This window comes from Salvelinus fontinalis, chromosome 20 (assembly GCF_029448725.1).
Source record: "Salvelinus fontinalis isolate EN_2023a chromosome 20, ASM2944872v1, whole genome shotgun sequence".
Taxonomy (NCBI): domain Eukaryota; kingdom Metazoa; phylum Chordata; class Actinopteri; order Salmoniformes; family Salmonidae; genus Salvelinus; species Salvelinus fontinalis.
This window is the reverse complement of record NC_074684.1, coordinates 36,710,243-36,736,623: the sequence shown is the minus strand read 5'-3', so window position 1 is coordinate 36,736,623 and position 26,381 is coordinate 36,710,243. Positions and strand designations below refer to the sequence as shown.

The 26,381-nt window shown below is 44.5% G+C and overlaps 1 protein-coding gene and 1 long non-coding RNA gene across 3 annotated transcripts in view; one reads left to right on the top strand and one right to left on the bottom strand.

The window, feature by feature from the left end:
- The window catches only part of LOC129817805 (kinesin-like protein KIF13B), an 89,666-nt gene extending 89,196 nt beyond the window's left edge, over nucleotides 1-470 (bottom strand). Inside the window, exon 1 of the mRNA XM_055873376.1 lies at nucleotides 33-470. The gene's annotated coding sequence lies outside the window, so the exon portion shown is untranslated. The remainder of the gene's footprint in view (nucleotides 1-32) is intronic.
- LOC129817806 (uncharacterized) lies at nucleotides 455-25,098 on the top strand. 2 transcript variants are annotated; one of them, XR_008753774.1, is made up of 6 exons: nucleotides 455-614; nucleotides 883-966; nucleotides 2,531-2,664; nucleotides 2,984-3,052; nucleotides 3,433-3,579; nucleotides 25,020-25,098. It is a non-coding gene; the product is annotated as an uncharacterized LOC129817806 (long non-coding RNA). The 2 variants fall into 2 exon arrangements; XR_008753773.1 differs by lacking the exon at nucleotides 25,020-25,098 and adding an exon at nucleotides 23,336-23,456.
- The last annotated feature ends 1,283 nt before the right edge of the window (nucleotides 25,099-26,381 follow it).

Below are 26,381 nucleotides of genomic sequence, written 5' to 3'. Positions count from 1 at the left end.
CACAAATTACACTCATAGTGTTGCAAACTCACCGGGAACGACGACAGCGCATTGCGAGAATGAATAGTTTTTCACCTGTTGCACTTCCTGATATCGCCCGTAGAGATCACTGAAGTCATCCTAAACTATCCTGAAACCTTAACCGGATTTAGTGGGGATACAAATTGCCCCTCTCTTGTAGATCTGCGCAAAGGACTGATCGTCACGAATAAACTGTTCCGAGAGTTCCCTGATGTATTGTAAATCATTTTTATCTTAACGTTTTTGCAGAAATTATACTGTCTATTTATAGTAAAAGTTGTTGGAAAATATTAGAATTATTGATGTCGGAAGCATTTTTTAAACGCTCTTTTCCTTAGAGACAGCGTCCAACGTTTTACATTATTTTCTTATGGACAGGGAATTTATGGGAATAAAAAAATAAGCGCTGTGTTGTTATTTTACGACAGTTTCCAGCAGCGGACGGCATGACTCGTACAAGCGTGATCGCGTGTTGTTTACAAAATGGACAGTTCTCTCCCTTCTCTAAGTTATTGTCGGCTTTATAACGCGTTTCATATTGTGAATTGAGAGTGTTAACGTAACCGAAGATATGGGGAAGCCAAAGAAAAAGAGTAAGCGTGTGGAACTATCCTCTACATTTCAGAAATGCTTCTCTCTGCTTTTGGTTTGCTAAATTAGCCATGCTGCTAACTTACAATTCAACTAACTAGCAAAGACAAACTGCATATCTATGTAATCAACCAACCCTGTCTCCATTTTTGTAGACTAATAAAAAGTGAGAATGCTAGGTATGGGTTGAGTATGTAAAAGAGCTAGCTATTTATCTATGTTGTTGCTACGTGACGGTAACTAGCTAATGTTAACGACCTACTTTGACAGCTGATCGGAGCGGAGCTGATGACGATGGAGCATCAATCAGCTGGTCGAAGCGCATGAAGAAGGAAAAGACGTCAACTTCAACAAGTAAGAACCTCAACCTAACCAAACGTTAGCTACCTAACCTTTAATCAACAGCTTTCCGTCAACTGCTTTTTTTGGTAATTGGTTACTATTCTTATCTACACTATATACACAAAAGTATATGGACACACCTTCAAATAAGTCGATTCGTTGCTGACAAGGTGTATCAAATCGAGCACACAGACATGCAATCTCCATAGACAAACATTGACAGTAGAATGGCCTTACTGAATAGCTCAGTGACTTTCAACGTGGCACCGTCATAGTATGCCACCTTTCCAATAAGTCAGTTTGTCAAATTTCTGGCCTGCAAGAGCTGCCCCGGTCAACTGTAAATGCTGTTATTGTGAAGTGGAAACGTTTAGGAGCAACAACGGCTCAGCCGCGAAGCGGTAGGCCATACTAGTTCACAGAACAGGAGTGCTAAAGCGCGTAGCGCATAAAAATTGTCTTTCCTCTGTTGCTACACTCACTACCATGTTCCAAACTGCCTCTGGAAGAACCGTCAGCAGAATAACTGTTTGTCGGGAGCTTCATGAAATGGGTTTCCATGGCTGAGCAGCCGCACACAAGCCTAAGACCACCATGCGCAATTCCAAGCATTGGCTGGAGTGGTGTAAAGCTCACCTCCATTGGACTCTGGAGCAGTGGAAACACGTTCTCTGGAGTGATGAACCACACTTCACCATCTGGCAGTCCGACGGACGATTGTGGGTTTGGTGGATGCCAGGAAAACGTTACCTGCCCCAATGGATAGTGCGAAATGTACAATTTAGTGGAGGAGGAATACTGGTCTGAGGCTGTTTTTCATGGTTCAGGCCACTTAGTTCCAGTGAAGGGAAATCTTAACGCTACAACATACAATGACATTCTAGACAATTCTGTGCTTCCAACTTTGTGGCAACAGTTTGGAGAAGGCCCTTTCCTGTTTCAGCATGACAATACCCCCATGCACAAAGCGAGGTCCATACAGAAATGGTTTGTTGAAATCGGTGTGGAAGAACTTGACTGGTCTGCACAGATCCCTGACCTCAACCACAAAGAACACCTTTGCTCTTCTGGCTGAGTGGAGCAAATCCCTGCACCATTGTTCCAACATCTAGTGGAAAGCCTTCCCAGAAGAGTGGAAGCTGTTATAACAGTAAAGGGGGGGACCAACTCCATATTAATGTCCATGATTTTGGAATGAGATGGTCCACAAACAGGTGTCCACATACTTTTGATCATGTAGTGTATCTAAAAGCTCCCAGTCCACCACCTCGCCCTGGGGGAGGTGTCTTGTGACCCACCAAGTAAACAAAGCCTTATGTCATGCCAGAAACCTGTCTTATGCTCAAACGGACTTGGCTGCAACCTTGTGATGTTCCAGGTGTATTCACCAATAACCAAACAGATGGGACGAAACAGGGAGGGACCTACCACAATTTGTCCTATAGAAACTCAAATTTTCGTATCCGATTTTTAAAAACGCTTTGCTACGGTTTGCTAAGTTGTGCGCTAATGAATACAGCCCTGAATGGACTTACACTTCCTCTTTTTAAAACTTTTCTTTACACTTCATTATCAGGGTGAAGACCAAGTGCTCCGCTTAGTGTGGTCTGTCAGCCCAGGCTAGTCGACATCATAGCTGCTGTTCCACCCCAGTGCCCTGATGCCCTGGTGCCCAAACTCAAGGCCAAGCCTATCCGCACTGCCAGCGGGGTACGTACCCGTGTGTGTGTGTGTACTTAAAATAGACAAGCATTTAACAATTGAAATTAAGTTGAAGACAACACAAGGAACGTGTGTACTTGTATCTCTTTGTCCAGATTTTCTGTAGTGGCTGTGATGTGTAAACACCATCGCTGTCCTCACATCAGTTTCACAGGAAACATCTCTGTGTGTGTGTGTGTGTACATTCATGATGTAGCTTCAGTGAGACCAGAGCAACTCTGGCCACAGTGTCCTATTGATTTATACCAGCTCCCTATGGGCTATTCAGGCATCGTATTGAGTCTTCTATAATTTTTCCCCCTGTCAGTCGACATCTATGAGAGCCATCAGAGCACCTTATGATCCCTACCTGCGGACCAGACATCGGGTGAAACAGGTCTGTGACACATTCCTGCACACACTTCTAGTTAATGCACATTTTTTGTTGCTCCCATTATGGCTTACGCTACAGAAGTGCTTGCCGCTGTAATAGAATAATAATGGATTGCATTTACATAGCACTTTTCCAAGTCTCTCCTGTCTCTCTCTCTCTTGTCTGTCTGTCTCTCCTGTCTGTCTGTCTGTCTGTCTGTCTCTCCTGTCTGTCTGTCTGACTCTCCTGTCTGTCTGTCTGACTCTCCTGTCTGTCTGTCTGTCTGACTCTCCTGTCTGTCTGTCTGTCTGACTCTCCTGTCTGTCTGTCTGTCTGACTCTCCTGTCTGTCTGTCTGTCTCTCCTGTCTGTCTGTCTGTCTCTCCTGTCTGTCTGTCCATCCAGTTGAAGCAGCTGGGCCACAGTGTGAACAAGGTGGAGTTTATAGTGATGGGAGGAACCTTCATGGCCCTGGCTGAGGAGTACAGAGACGACTTCATCAGGAACCTCCACGACAGAACACACCTCTAACAACGTAGCTGAGGCCGTCAGGTAATACTGCCCCCCCCGAACTCCTGTCGGGACACGCCTCGTAACCCCTGTCGGGACACGCCTCGTAACCCCCGTCGGGACACGCCTCGTAACCCCCGTCGGGACACGCCTCGTCAACCCCCGTCGGGACACGCCTCGTCAACCCCCGTCGGGACACGCCTCGTCAACCCCCGTCGGGACACGCCTCGTCAACCCCCGTCGGGACACGCCTCGTCAACCCCCGTCGGGACACGCCTCGTCAACCCCCGTCGGGACACGCCTCGTCAACCCCCGTCGGGACACGCCTCGTCAACCCCCGTCGGGACACGCCTCGTCAACCCCCGTCGGGACACGCCTCGTCAACCCCCGTCGGGACACGCCTCGTCAACCCCCGTCGGGACACGCCTCGTCAACCCCCGTCGGGACACGCCTCGTCAACCCCCGTCGGGACACGCCTCGTCAACCCCCGTCGGGACACGCCTCGTCAACCCCCGTCGGGACACGCCTCGTCAACCCCCGTCGGGACACGCCTCGAACCCCTAACAAGCTAGCAGAGGCTGTCAGGTACTACTAAAGTAGACCCTACGATGCTCCCTCTGGTCTCTGTGAGATAGTGACTGTCTGGAGTGTAATGGTGAGTTGCTTCCACTAGATGGTGCTGATCTCTAGTTTGAACTGGAGCTCGTTCTGTGTCCGCCTCACCGCCATGTCTATTTCTATTGGCACAAGCAGTTCATGACTAACTGTTCACACCCCTGTTGTTGGTGGAGAGAATTTTGCAGCTTATTTTAAAGCTTATTTCCTGCAGTTCTACACATTTTGTTATGAGGTACAAAGAATATGTTGCAGTTGTAAAGCTAATTTTCTTGCCATTCTACACATTTTGTTATGTCTAGTGTGTATTCATCTGATATGAGTGACTAAACAAATTTACAATAATATCTATGTGCTTAAAAACCAAAATAAAATTAAAAAAAAAAAACGTTAGCTGACATGGGCTAATTGATCTGGACATTTCTAACAAGTTATAATTAGCTCTCTAAGGTCTGTAATGACTGACAAGACAAGAGGAGCTGATGATAGAATGCATTAGGTATTACACTATTACAACTTTCAAGAGTAAATTTAAAGCCAGACACAGTTCCCTTGTTTGTTTAAAAAAAAATATATATATATATATATATTTTTAAATACATTTAAAAAACTATTTTGTCTGGGGGGGGGGGGGGCCCTGCCGACCCCTCACACCCCAACTGAGGGCTGCGCCCCATAGTTTGGGAACCACTGTTGTAGAACATATTTTATCTATATCTCTATAGCCAAAATACTGATACCTTATTCACCGATCAGACAAATGAAGAAGTGTACATTTGGATCTGATATTTGTTTTAGTTATGAAGAGGGATTATAAAGTTCACCCTAGTGTCCCCTGTGGCTTGGTGTGTCTTTGGGAGTTACAACAGGACTCAATGCTTTGGCCCTTCACTGCAGTAGGAGGGAGAAGTTTTGTGTGACTCCTGGGAGATCAATAGAAGATTGAGGGATGTGATAGAGGAATGGAGGTCTGGACCCTGAGGGCTTGTTTGTTCGTCGGTATTTATTCCTTAGTAGCTGATAAGGTGTGTGTGTGTGCCCGCGCTCCTGTATTGCTCATCCAGCAGTGTTATCAGCACGTTCGTTAAGACGATTACTCTAATTGTTGTGGCTGCTTATCAGGCTGAGACGTGGGAGGCTCTTCTCTGCTGTCTGCACCTGTCTGTGTCTGCACCTGTCTGCCTGTGTCTGCACCTGTCTGCCTGTGTCTGCACCTGTCTGCCTGTGTCTGCATGTGTCTGCACCTGTCTGCCTGTGTAAGCAGGTGTGCTCACTGGCTTGTGTCAGTAATAAAGCAGTCATGTTTCTCCGAGTCCCACTCTGCCTCCGTTCGTTTGATGAGAAAAGCTTCAGTATTTAACCTGCAAATAGCCATTCAGATAATATCATTTTTATTGACTACTGTCAGCCAATCGGATGTGTTCTCTGGAGCATTAACGCCTGTGATTGTCTTAAGTCGGTCATCAGATTGTTAGACTGGACATTGTGTTGCCAGTAATAGGTTGGAGGAATATGAGCTGACTGGTCTAGATGACGACTGTGGTCATCAAACCTGATGACGGATCTAGATTGTTTGTCCTTGTCAAACCTGTCCAAGTGGAGAAAATGACAGCCAGACTGAAGAGGCAGATGTCTAATCTCAATACATCCTGAATCTGCTCTCATTGGTCCTTCAGTTTCAATACATCCTGGATCTGTTCTCATTGGTTCTACAGTTTCAATACATCATGTATCTGCTCTCATTGGTCCTTCAGTTTCAATACATCCTGAATCTGCTCTCATTGGTCCTTCAGTTTCAATACATCCTGGATCTGCTCTCATTGGTCCTTCAGTTTCAATACATCCTGGATCTGCTCTCATTGGTCCTACAGTTTCAATACATCCTGGATCTGCTCTCATTGGTCCTTCAGTTTCAATACATCCTGGATCTGCTCTCATTGGTCCTTCAGTTTCAATACATCCTGAATCTGCTCTCATTGGTCCTTCAGTTTCAATACATCCTGAATCTGCTCTCATTGTTCCTTCAGTTTCAATACATCCTGGATCTGCTCTCATTGGTCCTTCAGGTTCAATACATCCTGGATCTGCTCTCATTGGTCCTACAGTTTCAATACATCCTGGATCTGCTCTCATTGGTCCTACAGTTTCAATACATCCTGGATCTGCTCTCATTGGTCCTACAGTTTCAATACATCCTGGATCTGCTCTCATTGGTCCTACAGTTTCAATACATCCTGGATCTGCTCTCATTGGTCCTACAGTTTCAATACATCCTGGATCTGCTCTCATTGGTCCTACAGTTTCAATACATCCTGGATCTGCTCTCCTTGGTCCTTCAGGTTCAATACATCCTGGATCTGCTCTCATTGGTCCTACAGTTTCAATACATCCTGGATCTGCTCTCATTGGTCCTACAGTTTCAATACATCCTGGATCTGCTCTCATTGGTCCTACAGTTTCAATACATCCTGGATCTGCTCTCATTGGTCCTACAGTTTCAATACATCCTGGATCTGCTCTCATTGGTCCTACAGTTTCAATACATCCTGGATCTGCTCTCATTGGTCCTTCAGTTTCAATACATCCTGGATCTGCTCTCATTGGTCCTTCAGTTTCAATACATCCTGAATCTGCCCTCCTTGGTCTTACAGTTTCAAGGGGGTTGAAGTTACACGGAGAAAATGTAACTTTGTTGTTCTGATTTTCTGACGTGATTTTATTATGTCCCACATATCCCTGCCAGTGACTTGATGGAGTGGGGTTGTCCCGGTACTTCCTCTTGAGATCGAAGTTGCCTCTAATGTAATCGCAGATCTACAGTTGAAGTCGGAAGTTTACATACACATTAACCAAATACATTTAAACTCAGTTTTTCACAATTCCTGACATTTAATCAGAGTAAAAATCCCCTGTTTTAAGTCAATTAGGATCACCAGTTTATTTTAAGAATGTGAAATGTGAGAATAATAGTAGAGAATGATTTATTTCAGCTTTTATTTATTTCATCACATTCCCAGTGGGTCAGAAGTTTACATACACTCAATTAGTATTTGGTAGCATTACCTTTTTAAATTGTTTAACTTCGGTCAAACGTTTCGGGTAGCCTTCCACAATCTTCCCACAATAAGGTGGGTGAATTTTGGCCCATTCCTCCTGACAGAGCTGGTGTAACTGAGTCAGTTTTGTAGGTCTCCTTGCTCGCACACGCTTTTTCAGTTCTGCCCACACATTTTCTATAGGATTGAGGTCAGGGCTTTGTGATGGACACTCCAATACCTTGACTTTGTTGTCATTAAGCCATTTCGCCACAACTTTGGAAGTATGCTTGGGGTCATTGTCCATTTGGAAGACCCATTTGTGACCAAGCTTTAACTTCCTGACTGATGTCTTGAGATGTTGCTTCAATATATCCACATCATTTTCCTCCCTCATAATGCCATCTATTTTGTGAAGTGCACCAGTCCCTCCTGCAGCAAAGCACCTCCACAACATGATGCTTCAAGCCCCGTGCTTCACGGTTGGGATGGTGTTCTTCGGCTTGCAAGCCTCCCCCTTTTTCCTCCAAACATAACGATGGCGGAAACCAGAGGACATTTCTCCAAAAAGTACGATCTTTGTCCCCATGTCCAGTTGCAACCCGTAGTCTGGCTTTTTTATGGCGGTTTTGGAACAGTGGCTTCTTCCTTGCTGAGCGGCCTTTCAGGTTATGTCAATATAGGACTCGTTTTACTGTGGATATAGATACTTTTGTACCGGTTTCCTCCAGCATCTTCACAAGGTCCTTTGCTGTTGTTCTGGGATTGATTTGCACTTTTCGCACCAAAGTACGTTCATCTCTAGGAGACAGAACGAGTCTCCTTCCTGAGCGGTATGACGGCCGCGTAGTCCTATGGTGTTTATACTTGCGTACTCTTGTTTGTACAGATGAATGTGGTACCTTCAGGCATTTGGAAATTGCTCCCAAGGATGAACCAGACTTGTGGAGGTCTACAATTTTTTTTCTGAGGTCTTGGCTGATTTCTTTTGATTTTCCCATGATGTCAAGCAAAGAGGCACTGAGTTTGAAGGTAGGCCTCGAAATACATCAGAAGCTATCAGAAGCTTCTAAAGCCATGACATCATTATCTGGAATTTTCTAAGCTGTTTAATTGCACAGTCAACTTAGTGTATGTAAACTTCTGACCCACTGGAATTGTGATACAGTGAATTATAAGTCAAATAATCTGTCTGTAAACAATTGTTGGAAAAATTACTTGTCATGCACAAGGTATATGTCCTAACCCGACTTTCCAAAACTATAGTTTGTTAACAAGAAAATTGTTGAGTGGTTGAAAAATGAGTTTTAATGACTCCAACCTAAGTGTATGTAAACTTCCGACTTCAACTGTATAATCCCATTTTTAAGATTCCTTTAGTGTACACAAGGTCAAACAGGAACTTTGGTTCTGCTTTGTCCCAACCCCTCTGAAATGCATGTGTATAGATATATATATATATATATATATATATATATAGAGATAGAGATAGAGATAGAGATATATATATATATATATATCTCTATCTAACTAGGCAAGTCAGTTAAGAAGATTCTTATTTAAAATGACGGCCTAGGAACAGTCAGTTAACTGCCTTGTTCAGGGGACAGGACGACAGATTTTTACCTCGTCAGCTCGGGGATTCGATCAAGCAACCTTTCGGTTATTAGCCCAACGCTCTAACCACTAGGCTACCTGCCGTCCCCATACATACACAGAGGTTGGTGTAGGAGGCTAGACGCGTTACCCATTCCTTCAATCTGAACCCGTTCAGTCGTACTATAGAACTGGATTCTATTTGTATCAGCAAGACTGACCTCTCCTCCTTCTTCTTTCCTCGTTTTAGGTACTCAGAACGCAGTAACAGTGTGTGGGCAGTAACAGAGTGTGTGGGCAGTAACAGAGTGTGTGGGCAGTAACAGAGTGTGTGGGCAGTAACAGAGTGTGTGGGCAGTAACAGAGTGTGTGGGCAGTAACAGAGTGTGTGGGCAGTAACAGAGTGTGTGGGCAGTAACAGAGTGTGTGGGCAGTAACAGAGTGTGTGGGCAGTAACAGAGTGTGTGGGCAGTAACAGAGTGTGTGGGCAGTAACAGAGTGTGTGGGCAGTAACAGAGTGTGTGGGCAGTAACACAGGGTGTGGGCAGTAACACAGGGTGTGGGCAGTAACACAGGGTGTGGGCAGTAACACAGGGTGTGGGCAGTAACACAGGTTGTGGGCAGTAACACAGGGTGTGGGCAGTAACACAGTGTGTGGGCAGTAACACAGTGTGTGGGCATCACCATCGAGACGCGTCCCGACTACTGTCTGAAGAGACACCTCAGTGGCATGCTGGGGTACGGCTGTACCCGGCTGGAGATAGGGGTTCAGAGCGTCTACGAGGACGTAGCACGGGACACCAACAGGTCAGAGGGCAGAGGTTAAAGGTCAGGAGGGGGTTTTGAATGGAGTCGTCATAGCGACTGCTTGTGATATGTCTTTAGTTTAACTCATAGCTGCTGGTCATTAATCACCATCATCCCAGACACCCTCAACCCACTCTAATTCACATACAGCCCCAACAGATCCACAGATGACGCCATCTCTATTGCACTCCACACTGCCCTCACCCACCTTGACAAAAGGAACACCTATGTAAGAATGCTGTTTATTGACTACAGCGCAGCGTTCAACACCATAGTGCCCTCAAAGCTCATCACTAAGCTAAGGACCCTGGACTAAACACCTCCCTCTGCAACTGGATCCTGGACTTCTTGACGGGCCGCCCCCAAGTGGTGAGGGTAGGCAACAACTCATCCGCCACGCTGACCCTCAACATGGAGGTCCCCTCAGGGGTGTTTGCTTAGTCCCTTCCTGTACTCCCTCTTCACCCATGACTACGTGGCCAAGTACGACTCCAACACCGTAATTAAGTTTGCTGACGACACATCAGTGGTCGCCCTGATTACCGACAATGACGAGACAGTCTATAGGGAGGAGGTCAGAAAACTGGCAGTGTGTTTCCAGGACAACGACCTCTTCCTCAACGACAGTAAGACCAAGTAGCAGATCGTGGACTACAGGAAACGGAGGGCCGAGCACGCCCCCAACCACATAGAGTGTAGTGGAGCGTGTTGAGAGCTTCAAGTTCCTCTGTGTCCACATCACTAAGCTCCCTGTCATCCAGGACCTCTATACCAGGCGGTGTCAGAGCAAGACCCTAAAAATGGTCAAAGACTCCAGCCACCGAAGTCATGGACTTCGGTGGCAAGCGGTACCGATGAACAGCTTCTACCCCCAAGCCATAAGACTGCTAAATAGTTAGTCCGGGTAGCTAACTATTTAACTATCTGCACTGATTCTTTTTGCTCATCACATCCGCTGCTGTTATTGTTTATTATTTATCCTGTTGCCTAGTCACTTTACCCCTACCTACAGTATACTGCTGTTACTGTTTATTATCTATCCTGTTGCCTAGTCACTTTACCCCTACCTATATGTACATATCTATCTCGTACCTACTTCTGCGAGCAGGCCTTTCTAATCGACCTGGCCGGGGTATCCGGAATGACCTTGACCTCATCCCGTCAGTAGAGGATGCCTGGTTATTCTTTAAAAATGCCTTCCTCGCCATCTTAAATAAGCATGCCCCATTCAATTATTTTAAAAACTAGGAATAGACCTGTCTGCCATTGACCAGCACAAAAACATCCTGTGGCGTTCTGCATTAGCATCGAATAGCCCCCGTGATATGCAACTTTTCAGGGAAGTTAGGAACAAATTTACACAGGCAGTTAGGAAAGCAAAGGCTAGCTTTTTCAAACAGAAATTTGCATCCTGTAGTACAAACTCAAAAAAGTTTTGGGACACTGTAAAGTCCATGGAGAATAAGAGCACCTCCTCCCAGCTGCCCACTGCTCTGAGGCTAGGAAACACGGTTACCACCGATAAATCCACTATAATTGAGAATTTCAATAAGCATTTCTCTACGGCTGGCCATGCTTTCCACCTGGCTACCCCTACCCCGGTCAACTGCCCGGCACCCTCCACAGCAACCCGCCCAAGCCTCCCCACTTCTCCTTCACCCAAACCCAGATAGCTGATGTTCTGAAAGAGCTGCAAAATCTGGACCCCCACAAATCAGCCAGGTTAGACAATCTGGACCCTCTCTTTCTAAAATAATCCACCTTAATTGTTGCAACCCCTATTACTAGCCTGTTCAACCTCTCTTTTGTATCTTCTGAGATTCCCAAAGATTGGAAAGCTGCCGCGGTCATCCCCCTCTTCAAAGGGGGAGACACTCTAGACCCAAACTGCTACAGACCTATATCTATCCTACCCTGCCTTTCTAAGGTCTTTGAAAAGCCAAGTTAACAAACAGATTATCGACCATTTCGAATCCCACCGACCTTCTCCGCTTTGCAATCTGGTTTCAGAACTGGTCATGGGTGCACCTCAGCCATGCTCAAGGTCCTAAACGATATCGTAACCGCCATCGACGAGACATTACTGTGCAGCCGTATTTATCGACCTGGCCAAGGCTTTTGACTCTGTCAATCACCACATTCTTATTGGCAGACTCAACAGCCTTGGTTTCTCAAATGATTGCCTCGTCTGGTTCACCAACTACTTCTCTGATAGAGTTCAGTGTGTCAAATCGAAGGGCCTGTTGTCCGGACCTCTGGCAGTCTCTATGGGGGTGCCACAGGGTTCAATTTCTGGGCTCTTTCCGACTCTCTTCTCTGTATACATCAATGTCGCTCTTGCTGCTGGTGATTCTCTGATCCACCTCTACACAGACGACACCATTCTGTACACTTCTGGCCATTCTTTGGACACTGTGTTAACAAACCTCCAGACGAGCTTCAATGCCATACAACTCTCCTTCCGTGGCCTCCAACTGCTCTTAAATGCAAGTAAAGCTAAATGCATGCTATTCAATCGATCTCTGCCCGCACCTGCCCGCCCGTCCAGCATCACTACTCTGGACGGTTCTGACTTAGAATACGTGGACAACTACAAATACCTTTGTTGTCTGGTTAGACTGTAAACTCTCCTTCCAGACTCACATTAAGCATCTCCAATCCAAAATTAAATCTAGAATCGTCTTCCTATATTGCAACAAAGCATCCTTCACTCATGTTGCCAAACATACCCTCGTAAAACTGACCATCCTACCGATCGTTGACTTCGGCGACGTCATCTATAAAATAGCCTCCAACACTACTCAATAAACTGGATGCACATTCATCTTCTGCACATAAATCACTCCAGTGTTTAATTGCTAAATTGTAATTATTTCTCCACCATGGCCGATTTATTGCCTTACCTCCCTTATCTTACCTCATTTGCACTCACTGTATATAGACTTTTTGTTTTCTTTTTTCTACTGTATTATTGACTGTATGTTTGTTTACTCCATGTGTAACTCTGTGTTGTTGTATGTGTCGAATTGCTATGCTTTATCTTGTCCAGGTCGCAGTTGTAAATGAGAACTTGTTCTCAACTAGCCTACCTGGTTAAATAAAGGTGAAATAAAAAAGTACCCATGGACATGGACTCACTACTGGTATTCTGTATATATATAGACAAGTTAATACCTCGTACCCCTGGTCATGGACTCACTACTGGTACTCTGTGTATATAGACAAGTTAATACCTCATACCCCTGGTCATGGACTCACTACTGGTACTCTGTCTATATATATATATAGACAAGTTAATACCTCATACCCCTGGTCATGGACTCAGTACTGGTACTCTGTGTGTGTATATATATATATATATATATAGACAAGTTAATACCTCATACCCCTGGTCATGGACCTAGTACTGGTACTCTGTATATAGACAAGTTAATACCTCGTACCCCTGGTCATGGACTCAGTACTGGTACTCTGTGTATATAGACAAGTTAATACCTCATACCCCTGGTCATGGACTCAGTACTGGTACTCTGTATATATAGACAAGTTAATACCTCATACCCCTGGTCATGGACTCACTACTGGTACTCTGTATATATAGACAAGTTAATACCTCATACCCCTGGTCATGGACTCAGTACTGATACTCTGTGTATATAGACAAGTTAATACCTCATACCCCTGGTCATGGACCTAGTACTGGTACTCTGTATTTTTGGGAAGGGCCTGTATTAAACATTTCACTGTTAGTCTACATCTGTTGTTTGACCAAGCATGTGATGAATAAAATGTGTATTTGATCCAAGGGGCAGAGACTCAGAGTTGGAATGGAGTCATAGTTACTAATCATATGTTGTTTAGTCATGACTCGTAATGTCACTAGTCATGTCAGTCGTCATAGCTACTGGTCCCGTGTGGCTCAGTTGGTAAAGCATGGCACTTTCAACGCAAGGGTTGTGGGTTCGATTCCCGCGGGGGACCAGTATGGGGGGGAGTACGAAAAAACGTATGAACCCCCTACTTTAACTCACACTGGATAAGAGCGTCTGCTTAGTAACTAAAACGGATCATGTATATGTTAGTCTTAGCCACTGGTTATACTCGGCATTTGGAAAGTATTCAGACCCCTTGACTTTATCCACATGTTGTATTAACTTTCTTCTTTTTTTTTTACCCTCACAACACACAATACCCGATCATCACGAAGCAAAAACAGGTTCAGAAACAACTGAAATATCACATTTCCGTAAGCATATTCAGACCCTTTACTCAGTACTTTGTTCAAACACCTTTTGGCAGCTGTAGTATCTTTAGATGCTTCTTAGATTGATGACTCCGGACACGTAAGTACGTTTTTAGTTTTAAATTGTAACTTAGAATTACATTCCTGGAGTGCGCCTGGTGTAAGCTACCTGAGGCTTTCTCAAGCCTTCAGAGACTTGTCCCGAAGCCACTCCTGCGTTGTCTTAGCTCTGTGCTTAGGGTCGTTGTCCTGTTGGAAGGTGAACCTTCACCCCAGTCTGAGAACCTGCTCCAGAGCACTCGGGACCTCATCAAGGATCTCTCTGTACTTTGCACCGTTCATCTTTCCCTCGATCCTGACTAGTCTCCCAGTCCCTGCCGCTGAAAAACATCCCCACAGTATGATGCTCCCACCACCATGCTTCACAGTAGGGATGGTGCCAGGTTTCCTAGAGACGTGACGCTTGGCATTCAGGCCAAAGAATTCAATCTTGGTTTCATCAGACCAAAGAATCTTGTTTTCTATGGTCTGAGAGGCTTTAGGTGCCTTTTGACAAACTCCAAGTGGGCTGTCATGTGCCTTTTTAATGACAGGTGTGTGCCATTTCCAAATCATGTCCTATCAATTGAACTTACCACAGGTGGACTCCAATGAAGTTGTAGAAACATCTCAAGGATGATCAATGGAAACAGGATGCCACCTGAGCTCAATTTCAAATCTCATAGCAAAGGGTCGGAATACTTACGTAAATAAGGTATTTCTGTTATATTTTTAATGAATTTGCAAAAATGTGTAAACCTGTTGTCATTTTGACATTATGGGGTATTGTGTGATGAGCGGGGGGGGGGGGGAAATGATTTAATCAATTTTAGAATAAGGCTGTAACATAACAATGTGGAAAAAGGAAAGGGGTCTGAATACTTTCTGAATGCACTGTATGTCAGTAGTGTTACTCAGAGCCGTGTTTCTCATAGCCACTGGTTATTTGTCAGCAGTGTTACTCGTAGCCACTGGTTATTTGTCAGCAGTGTTACTCGTAGCCACTGGTTATTTGTCAGTAGTGTTACTCGTAGCCACTGGTTATTTGTCAGCAGTGTTACTCGTAGCCACTGGTTATTTGTCAGGAGTGTTACTCGTAGCCACTGGTTATTTGTCAGGAGTGTTACTCGTAGCCACTGGTTATTTGTCAGGAGTGTTACTCGTAGCCACTGGTTATTTGTCAGTAGTGTTACTCGTAGCCACTGGTTATTTGTCAGTAGTGTTACTCGTAGCCACTGGTTATTTGTCAGTAGTGTTACTCGTAGCCACTGGTTATTTGTCAGTAGTGTTACTCGTAGCCGTTCAACAGTTTCCTGTGTGTATCATGAACGGTCCACCACCCAAAGGACATCCAGCCAACTTGACACAACTGTGGGAAGGATTGGAGTCAACATGGGCCAGCATCCCTGTGGAACGCTTTCGACACCTTGTAGAGTCCATGCCCCGAACAATTTGAGGTCTTTCTGAGGGCAAAAAGGGTGGGGGGGGGGAGGGGGGTCCAACTCAATGTTAGGAAAGTGTTCCTAATGTTTGAAATACTCAGTGTATATAAGAAAAGAGTTTTACGAGAGAGGATGATGTAGTTTATCAGGATTTGTAAAAAATGATCTAAACATATTTGCACATGGATACTGTACTTTTTTATAGTTGAGAACTGCCCCTCCTTCAGTTGTCTGTACCTGATTTATTTTTTTAAAGAAAGAGCTACATTTTGTTTTTGTATGTACGGTAGCTAATTGTTCCACAGCATGTTGACTGGACCCAACCCATCGCCGTGATTCTCCATCTCTGTCTGAGTCCCAAATGGTTCCCTATTTAGTGCACTACTTTAACCAGAGCCCTATGGGCCCTACATAGGGGATAGGGTCCCACTTGGGACACTCGGTCTGTCTCCCGTTCTTAGGAACCAGGTAGTCCTTCTGTCAGCCAGTCAGCCTGTGGTGACTCATAGCTTCACTTTACAGAGAAGAGTCATTTTACAGTGTTTTTATTGGGGTAGATCGTTACCGGTTGGCGTGAAACCGTAGCAGGCCCGACAATCTGCTGAGGCTTCACTGCTACGCCCTCCTCTATTCTGCTCTGGTCAGTGTGCTCTGGTCAGTGTGCTCTGGTCAGTGTGCGGTTGTGTGCTCTGGTCAGTGTGCTCTGGTCAGTGTGTGGTTGTCTGCTCTGTTCAGTGTGTGAACATCGTTTTCACACTGTTGAGCTGTATTGCACTAGCCTGGTTACTCATCCACTATAGTTGCTATGGTAGTGAACCGTGTTTATAGTTGCTATGGTAGTGAACATTTTTATCTGTGCAAGCCAGCACAGGATGGTTTGGCACAACAATAGTGTGATTGAGAAAAGGTTTAGGAGTCCATTCAGAGCCAGCTAGTGTAAAATGACCTCTCTTCTACAGCCTCTGTTATACGTCTGCCTCCTTTGTTCATTTTCAAATAGCTACCAAAACGTTGTTCCGTGTTGCTGCCTGGTAGCAACAGAAATCCTTTTCCAATAGAAATCCCTTTCTTAAGAACTAGATGACATGAGTAAGAGCATTACCCACCTTACAGTCGTGGCCAAAAGTTTTGAGAAGGTCACAAATATTAATTTTCACAAAGTCTGCTGCCTCAGTTTGTATGATGGCAATTTGTATATACTCCAGAATGGTATGAAGAGTGATCAGATGAATTGCAATTAATTGCAAAGTCCCTCTTTGCCATGCAAATGAATTGAATCCCCAAAAAACATTTCCACTGCATTTCAGCCCTGCCACAAAAGGACCAGCTGACATATCCGTGATTGCAGGTGTGAGTGTTGACGAGGACAAGGCTGGAGATCACTCTGTCATGCTGATTGAGTTCGAATAACAGACTGGAAGCTTCAGAATCATTGTTCCTTCCTCTGTCAACCATGGTTACCTGCAAGGAAATACGTGCCGTCATCATCATTGCTTTGCACAAAAAGGTCTTCACAGGCAAGGATATTGCTGCCAGTAAGATTGCACCTAAATCAACCATTTATCAGATCATCAAGAACTTCAAGGAGAGCGGTTCAATTGTTGTGAAGAAGGCTTCAGGGTGCCCAAGAAAGTCCAGCAAGCGCCAGGACCGTCTCCTAAAGTTGATTCAGCTGCGGGATCGGGGCACCACCAGTACAGAGCTTGCTCAGGAATGGCAGCAGGCAGGTGTGAGTGCATCTGCACACACAGTGAGGCGAAGACTTTTGGAGGATGGCCTGGTGTCAAGAAGGGCAGCAAAGAAGCCACTTCTCTCCAGGAAAAACATCAGGGACAGACTGATATTCTGCAAAAGGTACAGGGATTGGACTGCTGAGGACTGGGGTAAAGTCATTTTCTCTGATGAATCCCCTTTCCGATTGTTTGGGGCATCCGGAAAAAAGCTTGTCCGGAGAAGACAAGGTGAGCGCTACCATCAGTCCAGTGTCATGCCAACAGTAAAGCATCCTGAGACCATTCATGTGTGGGGTTGCTTCTCAGCCAAGGGAGTGGGCTCACTCACTGCCTAAGAACAGCCATGAATAAAGAATGGTACCAACACATCCTCCGAGAGCAACTTCTCCCAACCATCCAGCAACAGTTTGGCGACAAACAATGCCCTTTCCAGCATGATGGAGCACCTTGCTATAAGGCAAGGTAAAGATAAAAAGATAAAGTTGCTCGGGGAACAAAACATCGATATTTTGGGTCCATGGCCAGGAAACTCCCCAGACCTTAATCCCATTGAGAATTTGTGGTCAATCCTCAAGAAGCGGGTGGACAAACAAAAACCCACAAATTCTGACAAACTCCAAGCATTGATTATGCAAGAATGGGCTGCCATCAGTCAGGATGGGGCCCAGAAGTTAATTGACTGCATGCCAGGGCGGATTGCAGAGGTCTTGAAAAAGAAGGGTCAACACTGCAAATATTGACTCTTTGCATCAACTTCGTGTAATTGTCAATAAAAGCCTTTGACACTCATGAAATGCTTGTAATTATACTTCAGTATTCCATAGTAAACATCTGACAAAAATATCTAAAGACGCTGAAGCAGCAAACTTTGTGAAAATTAATATTTGTGTCATTCTCAAAACTTTTGGCCACGATTGTACATCAGGGGTTTATGAAGTCTACCTGTACTAGACAATCACTCACTCAGTCTAACCTTTTACAATGTCAAGGGTCCACAGTCTTCAATAATTAGATGGTATATTATACAGTGGGAGGAAATTGAAAATGTTTAAAATATTAGCAATAATGACAGTATATAATTCAATAATTCACATACTGAGCTAAATTGTATGCTCAAGAATTTTGGGAAATTATTTTCTACCAAAACAATTCCTCAGCGAAAGATTGTGTTTATCAAGTACTTTTTTTTCCCCCTCAAAGGTAGAGGTCAACGTGATTGACACCCTTAAAGGTCCTTTATAAATCAACTAGTCAAAAGTTTAGTCCCATATTCGTAGCACGCATTGACTACATCAAGCTTGTGACTCGCTCTTCATTTGTTGGATGCATTTTGAAGTTTGTTTTGGTCGTTTTCAGATTATTTTCGGCCCAATTGAAATTAATGTTAAATAATGTATTTTTAATGACCGTTATACACCCACACCATTCCAACAAAGAAAAGCTGATTTTTAACATAGTTAGTTAATTAAAAAAACATTTGTAAGGAAAATTATTTCTCTACTATTGTAATTCAATTATAGGTATTAAGTTCAAAGAAATCTTGAAACAGTGAAGTTGGTCTATCATAATAAGATCCCATGAACAGGGGAGGAGATCATCCTTCACCGGACCTCCTATCATCCTTCACCGGACCTCCTATCATCCTTCACCGGACCGCCTATCATCCTTCACCGGACCGCCTATCATCCTTCACCGGACCGCCTATCATCCTTCACCGGACCTCCTATCATCCTTCACCGGACCTCCTATCATCCTTCACCAGACCTCCTACTCTAGGATGTTTTGTGGATATGGGCCCCGAGGTACATCACTAACTGGTCCAGACCTCCTATCAGACTTTACCAGACTTCCTACCAGACTTCCTACCAGACTTCCTACCAGACTTCCTACCAGACTTCCTACCAGACTTCCTACCAGACTTCCTACCAGACTTCCTACCAGACTTCCTACCAGACTTCCTACCAGACTTCCTACCAGACTTCCTACCAGACTTCCTACCAGACTTCCTACCAGACTTCCTACCAGACTTCCTACCAGACTTCCTACCAGACTTCCTATCAGACTTCCTATCAGACTTCCCACCAGACTTTACCAGACTTATCAGGCATCAGGTACTCTGTATCCCAGTAAAGGGTCCTTAAGAATTGCGCTCACACTGTGCGCATTTGCGTGCGTGTTGGTATGATCGTAATCGGAGTGTGTGAGAGCAGGATATTTAATGGGGTATTTGGCCAAATGTCTCCGAGTCACTGTCCTGCTCTCCTATCGTACTAACACACACACACACACACACACACATACCTGCGTCACTGGAAGCTCCTGTTCTTTATCAGCTCCCCCCCTCCTCACCACCCCTGGAGATCACTCTGTGTTCTGCTGTGCTGCTATCACAGGACCCAGCTGGGAGGCTGTCGCTTGGGGGCTAGGGGTGATAATGGATTCTCATTACAGTATGTCTGTCGACGTATCAGTTCCCAAGCTCGCTCTCTGTTATCTACCTCTGTGCACCTGGCTCCTCCGAGCCCCAAACAGGACAGGATTGTAAAATCACTAAATTCCCCGGTTTTCCAGAAATCCTAGTTATAAGATTCCTGGAATAAGCAGGATATCCGGGGTCCTCCAACTGGGATTTCCAGAAAACCAGGGAATTTTGCAACCCTAGATGAATCTACCACTGTGCAGTCTCCTCCAGTCCCCTTATCCAGACAGGAAGGGGATTGGTGGTGATAAATATGAATCGGTCTGTCACAGACTGACCAAATAGTCCCTCGTCACTCAGTCCATTTAGTGAGAAATTGTTCGTTTAAAAAAAAAAAAACGTAATTTAACCTTTTATTTAACTAGGTAAGTCAGTTAAGAACAAATTCTTATTTACAATGACGGTCTCGGGAACAGCAGGTTAACTGCCTTGTTCAGGGGCAGAACGACAGATTTTTACCTTGTCAACTCGGGGGATTCGATCTCTCAACTTTTCGGTTACTGGCCCAACGTTCGAACCACTAGGCTACCTGCCGCCCCAGGTCAGGATAGTTGTTTTGTGTGCTTCTCTACTCCTCACTACACACCATATCAACCTCACGGGAAATATGAGGCTCAAGATGACTGGCCGGTTGCTTCAGACTGATTTTATAAGTCCCTTATCACTTGTTTGTCAAGCTACAAACTCACAAAATCCTATTTCAACGTGTCCTATTGTGCCAGAGAGGCTATTTTTAACCTCCTATTTAACACTTCTAGTATGTCTGTAACCGCTCAGCCCTCCAGGAGTTTGTTGAGAACCCAGCGTTCAGGCCAGATGGGTTGAAGCTGTACCCCACCCTGGTGATCAGGGGTACAGGTCTGTATGAGCTGTGGAAGACCGGTCGCTGTAAGAGCTACTCCCCCTCTGCCCTGGTCGATCCCCTGGTAGATCCCCTGGTAGATCTCCTGGTAGATCTCCTGGTAGATCTCCTGGTAGATCCCCTGGTAGATCTCCTGGTAGATCCCCTGGTAGATCCCCTGGTAGATCCCCTGGTAGATCCCCTGGTAGATCCCCTGGTCGATCCCCTGGTCGATCCCCTGGTCGATCCCCTGGTCGATCCCCTGGTAGATCCCCTGGTAGATCCCCTGGTCGATCTGGTGGCTCGCATCCTGGCGCTGGTGCCCTCCTGGACTAGAGTCTACCGCGTTCAGAGGTGTGTGGGTGTTATCGCGAGAGGTAGAGGATCAATAAGACCTAAATCACTTTGTAAAGTATGTACATTATAGTACATTGTACTCACTACAGTCAGTGAGTCATTTAGCAGACACTCTGATCCAGAGATACTACAGTAGTGAGTCATTTAGCAGACTCTCTGATCCAGATCCACTACAGTAGTGAGTCATTTAGCAGACTCTCATATCCAGAGATACTACAGTAGTGAGTCATTTAACAGACTCTCTGATCCAGAGATACTACAGTAGTGAGTCATTTAGCAGACTCTCTGATCCAGAGATACTACAGCAGTGAGTCATTTAGCAGACTCTCTGATCCAGAGATACTACAGTAGTGAGTCATTTAGCAAACTCTTATCCAGAGACTACAGTCAGTGAGTCATTTAGCAGACTCTCTGATCCAGAGTTACTACAGTAGTGAGTCATTTAGCAGACTCTCTTATCCAGAGACTACAGTCAGTGAGTCATTTAGCAGACTCTCTGATCCAGAGATACTACAGTAGTGAGTCATTTAGCAGACTCTGATCCAGAGTCACTACAGTAGTGAGTCATGTAGCAGACTCTCTGATCCAGAGACTACAGTCAGTGAGTCATTTAACAGACTCTCTAATCCAGAGCCACTACAGTAGTGAGTCATTTAGCAGACTCTTATCCAAAGCCACTACAGTAGTGAGTCATTCATCTTAAGATCGCTAGGTGGGACAACCACGTCTGTCATTAAAGTATATTTTGTAATTTTTGGGAAGGGACTCTTCTGTTCTAGCTTCAGAGGGATGCTGGTTGGGGTGCCAAGACAGAGAACAGCTTTATACCACCTAAATTAAGTACAGTGCCTTTGGAAAGTATTCAGGCCTTTGGAAAGTATTCAGGCCCCTTGACTTTTTCCACATTTTGTTACATTACAGCTTTATTTATTTTTTAAAGTAAATAAGTGATCAATCTACTGCCACAAACCCATAATGACAAAGCAAAAACAGGATTTTAATTTATAAAAAAATTCTAACAAATATCACATTTACATAAGTATTCAGACCCTTTACTCAGTACTTTGTTGAAGCACCTTTTGGCAGCGATTACATTCTAGAGTCTTCTTGGGTATGATGCTACATGCTTGGCACACCTGTATTTGGGGAATTTCTCCCATTCTTCTCTGCAGATCCTCTCAAGTTGTGTCAGGTTGGATGGGGAGTGTCGCTGCACAGCTATTTCAGCTCTCTCCAGAGATGTTCGATCGGGTTCAAGTCCAGGTTCTGACTGGGCCACTCAAGGACATTGAGGTTTGTCCCAAAGCCACTCCTGCGTTGTCTTGGCTGTGTGCTTAGGATCATTGTCCTGTTGGAAGGTGAACCTTCCGTACTTTGCTCCATTCATCTTTGCCTTAATCCTGACTAGTCTCCCAGTCCCTGCCGCTGAAAAACATTCCCAGAGCTTGATTCTGCCACCACCATGCTTCACCGTATGGATGGTGCCTGGTTTCCTCTAGAAGTGACGCTTGGCAGTCAACCCAAAGAGTTCAATCTTGGTTTCATCAGACCATAGAATCTTCTTTCTCATGGTCTGAGAGTCTTTAGCTGCCTTTTGGCAAACTACAAGCAAGGCTGTCATGTGCCTTTTTACTGAGGATTGGCTTCCGTCTGGCCACTCTACCATAAAGGCCTGATTGGTGGAGTGCTGCAGAGATGGTTGTCTTTCTGAAAGGTTCTCCCATCTCCACAGAGGAGCTCTCTCAGTGACCATCGGGTTCTTGGTCACCTCCCAGGCCAAGGCCCTTCTCCCCCGATTGTTCAGTTTGGCTGGGCGACCAGCTGTAGGAATAGTCTTAGTGTTTCCAAACTTCTTCCATTTAAAATTGATGGGGGCCACTATGTTCTTGGGGACCATCAATGCTGTAGACATGTTTTGGTACCCTTCCCCAGATCTGTGCCTCGACACAATCCTGTCTCGGGGCTCTACGGACAATTCCTTCGACCTCATGGCCGGTGTGTGTGTGTGCCTTTCCAAATCATGTCCAATCAATTGAATTTACCACAGGTGGACTCTAATGAAGTTGTAGAAACATCTCAAGGATGATCAATGGAAACAGGATGCACCTGAGCTCAATTTCGAGTCTCATAGCAAAAGGTCTGAATATTTAATATTTAATTTAATACATTTTTTTTACATTTCTAAACCTGTTTTTGCTTTGTCATTATGGGATATTGTGGAGATTGCTGATTCTTATTTATGTGATTTAATCCATTTTAGAATAAGGCTGTAACATAACATTGTGGAAAAAGTTAAGGGGTCTGAATACTTTCTGAGGGCACTGTATTCTTATGTAATGCTGACTACTCCGTATGTATTCAACATTTCAACTTGGAAACTAGCCAATGAACTATTTTGAAGAAGTATGGCTCAGTTCCAAAGTCCACACTTAGTGTGAAATCAACCCACTTAGTATGAAGGAATGTACTGCATGAGACATGCATTCTTAGTGGTATGTTGGCATGGACATTTAAAACATAGCTACCAATGCATGTTGTATGATAAGTAGTATTGCTATTTTGGATATTGGAACACGCCATAAACACACACCTGTGTCTGTCTGTTTCTCAGGGACATCCCCATGTTTCTGGTGAGCTCTGGAGTGGAAAATGGTGACCTCCGAGAGCTCTGGAGTGGAGCATGGTGACCTCCGAGAGCTGGCTCTGGCCAGGATGAAAGACATGGGGACGGAGGTGAGACTTAAACCACATGGAAATACATTGTGTAAAAACATTGTATTATTAAGCAATAAAGCCAGAGGTCGTGTGGTATATGGGCGATATACCGCGTTCACTCTCATAATAATATTTCAAAGCCAACACCTCCTTTGGCCGCCTTTCTTTCCAGTTCTCTGCAGCCAGTGACTGGAACGAATTGCAAAAATCGCTGATGCTGAAGACTTACATTTCCCTCACTGACTTCAGCTATCTGAGCAGCTGATCGATCGCTGCAGCTGTAAATAGTCCACCCAATCTACCTACCTCATCCCCATATTGTTTTTAATTACTTTTCTGCTCTTTTGCACACCAGTATTTCTACTTGCACATCATCATCTGCTCATCTATCACTCCAGTGTTTATCTGCAATTACCTCGCTACTATGGCCTATTTATTGCCTTACCTCCTCACGCCATTTGCACACACTAGACTTTCTTTTTGTCTATTGTGTTATTGACTGTATGTTTGTTTATTTCATGTGTAACTCTGTTGTTCTTTGTGTCGCACTGCTTTGCTTTATCTTGGCCAGGTCACAGTTGTAAATGAGAACTTGTTCTCAACTGGCCTACCTGGTGAAATAAAATAAATATAAATTTTTTGCATCATACTCGTATGTCGTCTCATTTACAAATTTTTCAGCCAATCAACATCCAGGACCAAAACTACCCGTTTAAAAAAAATATATATATTTTTTATTATTAAAAATTCTTCGTTTTTTTTATATAATCTCCATTATACACTGGGTCGTTCGAGCCCTGAATGCTGATTGGCTGACAGCCATTATCGATCAGGTATATCAGACCGTATGACAAAACATGTATTTTTACTGCTCTAATTACGTTGGTAATCAGTTTCATAATCGCAAAAGGGCACCTCGGGGGTTTGTGGTATATGGCCGATACCACACCACCACCCCCGGGTCTTAATGCTTTTATATACCACACCACCCCCCCCCCGGGTCTTAATGCTTTGATATACCACACCCCCCCCCCCCCCCCCCCGGGTCTTAATGCTTTAATATACCACGGCTAAGGGCTGTTCTTAGGAACGATGCGAAGCAGAGGATACAGCCATTGGAAGTGTTATTTTGGCCATATACCTCAAACCCCCAACGTGCTTTATTGCTGTTATAAACTGGTTACCAATGTCATTAGAACAGTAAACAAATAGTTTGAGTCATATTAGTGGTATACGGTCTGAAATACACACGGCTGGAATGCTGTTTCAGCCAATTTATTGGGGCGGTAGCCTAGCTGAGCTGACAAGGTACAAATCTGTCGTTCTGCCCCTAAACAAGGCAGTTAACCCCACTGTTCCCCAGCCGTCATTGAAAATAAGAATTTGTTCTTAACTGACTTGCCAAGTTAAATAAAAGGTAAAATAAAATGTTTAAAAATCTGCATCCGCAATCTAAACTACCAGCTTCATAATGATGTATATTTACGATACAATGCTAGGCCATACTATAGTTGGTCATACATAGTGGTAATTGGCTAGTTTAGGATACATGATCATAATGTCTTTCTCTCATCCACTAGTGTCTCAAGATGTGAGAACAAGAGAAATGGGAATCCAGGAGATCCATCACAAAGTGCGTCCCTACCAGGTGGAGCTGATTCGTAGAGACTACGTGGCTGGGAGACCCTTCCTGTCCTACGAGGACCCAGAACAAGACATTCTGATTGGTCTGCGGCGCTGTTCCGCGCAATCAGTTCGCCCCGAGCTCAAAGGGGGCGTGTCCATTGTGCGTGAGCTGCACTTCTACGGCAGCGTGGTTCCTGTCAGTAGCAGAGACTCCAGCAAGTTCCAACACCAGGTACACACACACACACACACACACACACACACACACACACTAACCCTGATCCTGGACTAATGTAGAACTACAGCCCAAGGTCTTGTTGCAACACAGCACTATTCAACTATTCCTAGCTACTAAACTAATCATCAAGACCCTTTAAAAAAACAAATTTGAATCAGCTGTTTTAACATAAAAGACAGTGATTCTAGGTTTACGTTCTAGGTTTAAGTCTTGTTTAATGAGTTTTTGTTCTGTGCTCCGTGGTTGGTTTATCTTTTAATTTGTTCCTCCTGTTTTGCAGGGCTTTGGGATGATGCTGATGGAAGCAGAGTGGATCGCAAGAGAGGAACACGGCTCCGGGAAACTAGTCGTCATCTCAGGTGGAACTATATTTCTCTCTCTCTCTCCTCCATGCCGAGGAGACGGATGGTCCAGTCTGTCATTTCTAATGCCTCTCTGTTTGTTCATTGTCATGCTACACAATGTTTAGAATATTCTGTAATATACCGTATCACATGTGTCTGTGTTTTCAGGTGTGGGAACTAGGAACTACTACAGGAAGATGGGTTATGAGCTGTAGGGACCGTATATGGTGAAACACACCTGGAAGTGTCTAGTCAGACTGGGGAATGAAAACCTGTTTTAGTATCATGTCTTGTGAGTGTATTGGTAAAACAATATCTTTATTTATTACTAGTATGTGTTTGTTACCTTGGAGACGCTGCAGAGTACATGAACGGCAATATGCTTGTGGTATCAGAGGGCAGATGAGGCCCTTTTTCTACTGACCCAGAGTCAGATGAACTCATCATGGATACCATTTTTATTTCTCCGTGTCCAGTATGAAGGAAGTTGCTAACTAGCATTAGCATAATGACTAGCATGCTAGCAGATACCCATAGACTTCCAGTCATTGCGCTAATGCTAGTTAGCATCGGCTCACAAAACCACCTCTAACTTGCTTCGTACTGGACACAGGCATAAAAATGGTGTCCACTTTAGTTCATCTGAAAATGGGGAAGTAGAAAAAGGCATTATTGCCAAAATCCCGAAATATCCCTTTAAGCTTACGTTTTAAGGAACCGGTGGTCTGTGCTTC